Raw genomic sequence first — 6,294 nt, forward strand, 5'->3', positions numbered from 1 at the left:
TATACATGTCCAAAACCATAGAATGTACACCAAGAGTGAACCCTAATGTAGACTCCAGATGATTATGTCAATGTAGGTTCATCAATTTTAACAAATGTACCACTCTGGTAGGGCATGCTGACAACGGGGGAGGTTATGCATATTTGGGGGTAGGGGACAGATAGGAACCTCTGTACTTTCTCAATTTTGCTGTGAACCCCAAAATTTTTTAAGTCTTAAAAAAAAATTGGATGGGATATCCCACTCCATATATACCTCCTTAAAATAAACCATAGATTTTCCTTTCCATTTTTAATTTATTTGTCAAGCTAAGTCCACTGTGAAAGTTCCTTTATCCTCAGGAACAACAATTAGGCTGTGGTGGCAGGTGGTGAGTCGAAAATAATTTTCTCGATCAGACTCAGCTCTTTCAGAATCTAGTTCACATAAATGTCCTTGAGACACACAGTCAAGTCATTCCATAAGCTTCAGGAGCACAGTGGCCAGTATACTTGACTTGGGGCAACACTCAAGAGGGCCAAACCTCCTTGACTATGCTTCCCAAAGGGCCTGCCACATATTTGGCTTACCTGAAGCAGGGTCAGGCACACACACACGTCACTTTCTCTAGACCCAAAAGCTGTGTAGGCTCTTACCCACACTTCAAAGGCCACTAAATACCAATTTCAGCAAAGGAAAGCGAACTCTAATGCTTTTGATGCCGAGCAGGGCCCTGTGGGGCTCCTGGGCATGGAGGATTTTTGCCCCCCATTTCTTGTAGGCAAGAGTCCAGCCTCCAAAGGACCTTCCCTGAGTTCCAAAGGGCAGATTCGAACAGTTGCTAATCAAGGGAGGAGCAGCCACGAAACTACCTGAGGTAAGATTCAAGGGTCCACCTGAGACCCTGCACACACCCTAATCTTGACAGCAACCCACCCTTCTGACACTTTGCAGGAGGAGAATGCAAGACTGTTACTGCCTATTCCTTTATTACATACCTCTGACCACAGTCCTGATTATATAACCTCTCCCTATTCCCCAGGGAGTGGGGCACAGTTCCAGCTAGCCTACTAGTGGGGCGCTGGCCTGTGTTCCCTCTCTGCCTGGCAAAGAAATAAAGCCACTTTTCTTTTTTCTCCGTAACTCTTGGCTCCTTATTTATGTTTGGCATTGTTGCACAGACAGCCAAGATTTTGGCAACACTTTCTGAAAGTCAAGGACTCTGGGGTAACACTGCCTGAATAGCTTTACCTTCCCACCCCTCCTAAACTGTTCAGACAACTCAATAAAATAATCCATGTAAAATGTCTGACACATGGGAAATGCTGTGTTAGACATTATTCACTATTAGCTATTTCTGCCATTTTAAGGCCTGAAGGTCCAATGCCTAATGCTCTCCTGACCACTCTGAATTCAACTAACCCCTTTACAGTAATGGTCATTTCAGCACTCTATTCTCCTTATTCACAAATGACACCAGAACCCTTACTTAGTTGAGAACATCAGCTACTGCTCTGAGGACTGAAGCATCAAAATTATTTGAGAAGCCACAGACCACTTATTCTGAACTCTTCAAACATACCTAATGATGTAGGCCATCTGCCATTTCAGGTTGAAAGCAGAAGTCAAAGTGCTTCCAAGAGGTGGCTTAAACAGATACTCTCACCCATCTATCCACGTTCCCAGCCCTACTTTTAAAATCCTGCCTCCTGATTACTGCAGTAGGGTATTTTCCCTAGGATCTGAGGTGAAGTTGGAAATACCCACAGGCCTACAGTGCAATCATTAAGATTCTGCTTTGAAGAAATCCAACACCTGAAACTAATGCAATATTGTAAATCAACTATACTTGAATTAAAAAAAAAATAAAGAAATCCAGAGCAAAGGACAACATGTGCAGCACTGGCACCAGGAGAAGAGGCCATAACCAGATCCCTTATCACCTTGAGCTTTTCAGAGGACATGAGAGCTACTGCACTACCACCCCAAAGATCTTGGTCCATATTTGATCATCCTCTCTCTCCATCCCTTCCCTCCCCTCCCCCTTCCCTTTCCTTCCTTGGCTGCACTGGGTCTGCATTGCTGCACACAGGCTTCTCATTGCGGTGACTTCTCTTGTTGTGGAGCACAGGATCTAGGGATGCGGGCTTCAGTAGTTCCTGCATGCGGGCCCTGGAGTGTGCGGGCTACTGTAGTTGTGGCGCACGGGCTTAGTTGCTCTGCGGCATGTGGGATCTTCGCAGACCAGGGCTCAAACCGGTGTCCCCTGCATTGGCAGGCGGATTCTTAACCACTGCGCCACCAGGGAAGTCCCTCCAGCCCTTTTCTCTACAACCAGCTCTGGTGTAGCTATGGGGAGGGAGTAGTGAGCTAGGGCTTATTGTCTTTGTGGTCTTTTAATCACAGGTCATTGAAAGGATTAAAATTAAAGAGGTAGTTTTATTTGAACCAAGGTAGAGATCACTCTTCTTTTGCACGTGATTATGGGAAACAAAGATTGCTCAAGACCAAATACATCATACAGCTTCTCCTCCCATTCCTCTTTCTTGCTACATTCAACACACACTCAGATCCTCACTGCTGCTGGCAAGGGACTTACCTTGAAAGGAAAGCTGGACCTAACAGCAAGGGTAATTCTACACACATTTTTACATCTGGCATATTTCACTATACCTTGTAAACTGGCTCTTTCCTGAAACACTCTTGAACATACCTGACCTTAGAGTCACGAGGCCCACCCTTGCCCAGGCTTTACAAAACCTAACTACTAGTCCTTGCCCCTGCCCTGGAGGTAACACTGCTGTTTGATCTACTGCAAAAACCTAAACCATAATAGACCATGGAATCTCCTTACAGCTCAGAAGACATGCTAAGCCTTGAAGCAGAAGTGCTCAACAGACTCTGGCATTTCCAAAAGCTTTAATTAGACCTTTCACTTTGGTCTTCCTAGCGTCTGCAGAGCAAGCACTCTTAACTTCCTTTTCTATCACACAATGCCGGTCTTTGACTTCCACCAATGGGCAACAGACTGGATGGTGGCCACAACCTACCACTACACTAATAAGTCAGCTAAGAACTTCCCTGGTGGACCAGTGGTTAAGACTGTGCACTTTCAATGCAGGCGGCGCGGATTCAACCCCTGGTTGGGGAACTAAGATTCCACATGCCGCTCGGCACAGCCAAAAAAAGAAAAAAAAGTCTGCTAAATCATCTCTTGGAAGAACGTACCTGGTATTGTCCATTAAAGCCTAAATGGACTTTCCCAATGACAATGTCTGGATGGCTGAGGCTACCTGAAGAGACTCCTAAGGGGGCTGAGCACTCATATGAAGTGGTCTGCTCCATTAGCAGCATTTTAGGCAGAGAAACCTAACAGCCCACCCACTTATCCCAAACCTGTCGAGGATACAAACTACTTACAATTAAATTTCAGCCATGAAAATCTGTGTTTTGCCTAAAGAAAAAATAAAAGCAACAAATGAAAAAATGAAACAAAAATAACCAAAACACAACCACAGCCTTTTTTTCAGCATTCAATCACTAGCAGTAACCGCCTCCCTTTTCAATTCCTGGGAGAGGAATTCTCGTCCAGGTATGACAGGAACCTTGAATCTGGGGTTTGTCACCCAGTCCACTTACTCTTAGTTATCAATCATCTTTGTATGTTCAACTTTCAAACAAATTTGTACATTATAAATATCCATAATCCATTTTCCTTCCCTCAAATTTATATACCAGCTGATAAGTGAACACTGTAACCTATTTACTGGATAGCACTAGGACTTCAAGCAATACTACTTACTGTTTCTGCAACATTCTACTTCTGTCTACATGGCAGTAACCTGTGCAATTAATTAAATATATATAATAAGAAACAGGAATATAATGTACTTATAGCCCTAAGATATAAGGCTTAAACTATAATTGAAACAAATATGGAGAACATTAGGTGTGTCCTAAATAATACATCTACGACCTGCATAACGTTATTCAACAGAATATGTAACTGTGAAGGGGAAAAAACCTAACTTAAAAAAGTTCATATTCCCTGGTGGTCCGGAGGTTAGGACTCCGGTTCAATCCTTGGTCGGGAACTAAGATCCCACAAGCTGCAAGGCGCTGCCCCCATCTCCTCCCCACCCGCAAAAAGTTCATAAAAGCTAGAAATATGTCAAAGAACACGTGAGAACAGATTAAGGCTTTAATGAAAAAAAGTTTTAGCTCATGGGAACAGAATCTACCTCATACCAAACAAGCCTATTATTAAACTTTAAGGTCCATTTCTAGTGACACATTACAGTTGAAAGTAAGGGACTACTTATTATACAGGACAGGTAAAAGTCACTACTGAAAGAAAATCATCACATGGTATATTTTAATTGTTCACTAAAACCCACAACAACCATCAATTAGCACAAAATCCAATATTCTTAAATTTGTAGTTGGGAAACTGAGCAGCGGTTCTTAAATCTAGATGTAAATTAAAACCACTTGGGAAACTTAAAAATACTTACGCCTGGGCCTTCCTCCAAATAATTTAAATCATAACCGCTGTGGGCATCAACGTTAAGAACCACAGTAAAAAAAAAATCCTTTCCTTATTAAGCTAAACCTAGGTCTTTCTGAAAAATTATCCAATACTGACACGCTACACTTCTATTTAAAACACACCTACTGCAACCAAGAAAAGGAAGAGTCATCTATGTTTGCTTAGGATATTCAACCTAAGAAATGAGCACATCATTTTATCAATTCATTTTACCCTTACAAAATTAAGTTCCAAAGCAAATTTCTCCAAGTCCTCAGTCTAGAACACTAAAAAACATTCATTTTTTTGAACAAGCTTTGTAAAACTGAAAATTCTATTTTAATCTGTTACTAATTGAGAAATCAGCAACAGCAATTATATATTTTTAAAGCAAATTACTATACTTACCAATGCCCTTTCTTTTTTAAAAAATTTGTTTTTACTGAAGTATAGTTGATTTACAATGTTACACCAATGCATTTTCTTTACCCATTTCATAATCAGGTAGGTTACTAACACTTTCTAGCTTAGATGGCCAAAGTCCAATCATTCTCTACAATTAGCCAATTCGTTTAAACCCCGGTAATCATTCTAAACCCAAGCCAGTCTGGCCACAAGCCCCACCCCACCCCCGTTTTTTTGGGCCATGCCACATGGCATGCATTATCTTACTTCCCCAAACAGGGACTGAACCCCTAACCCCCTGCAGTGGAAGTTTGGAGTCTTAACCACTGGACCACCAGGGAAGTCCCCACAAGCCCTTTTCTGTTAACCACAAGGTCTACTTTAGAGAGGTTGTACCTGGATGACAATAACACATCAGTTACAAGATGCTCGTTCTTTTGTAGTCAATTTTGATCACAGGACCTGAAAAATCACTGCTTGGTATCTATCAACAGATCAGTTGGAAACTGGATTATGTACTGCACATTAATAAACTATTTGTTCAGTCAGAAAGAAAATGCATAAAATGACAAAACACAAAAGAGACAGAGGGATGTATTTCTTATGAAAGCATAAAAGAGTAAAATGAAAGGGAGAAATGCGGAAAAACTAAGGGCTTTTGGATAATCAACTCCACGAGCTACCAAAAAAATAGAAAGTGGACCACTTAAAAAATATATATATTGTGTATGTATTTTCTTCAAGCATCTTAGAAAGAAAAATGCAAAAATTTCCTCATCAGTTCCAAATTCAACACAGTACAAAGCAAAGAAACTTTTATTACTATACCCACACAATTAATGATTAAGTGTCTTGAAGTTTACCCTGGTAGCTTAAGACAATCAAGTATTAGTTTCCATAGAAAACCTGTTTTAATTTCCTAATCCTATTCAAAGGATAAAAGGGAGGGAAAAACTCAGTATGTGCTTATCACCACAACTTCATTTCAAATGCCATTTTTGTCCTTGGGTGAATGTACATAACACTAAGCCATGATCCAGCAACAGTTTTCTATTTGGTTTAACTAGTATCATTTAAAGAGCATAATACAGGATAATGCTTTAACAGCTATATCTTATCTGAGACAAATTTAACTTTAAGATCACATGACAAGTAATGTACAAATATTCGTTAAGAACTTACCACTCTGTCAATCATCTTAAAGCGTCCACGTAACACACATAGCAATATTTATAACCAGAAACTGCAGTGACTGATAAGTAGATACATTAGTTTGTTAACCTCTACCTGAAAACATGCTTTTTTCATTAAAAAACAAAACCCAAAAACATAAATCTCGATTTATATGGTTTTACAATCAGGTCTTACTGAAGCAGCACAGA

Source organism: Balaenoptera ricei, chromosome 3, assembly GCF_028023285.1.
Source record: "Balaenoptera ricei isolate mBalRic1 chromosome 3, mBalRic1.hap2, whole genome shotgun sequence".
Taxonomy (NCBI): Eukaryota; Metazoa; Chordata; class Mammalia; order Artiodactyla; family Balaenopteridae; genus Balaenoptera; species Balaenoptera ricei.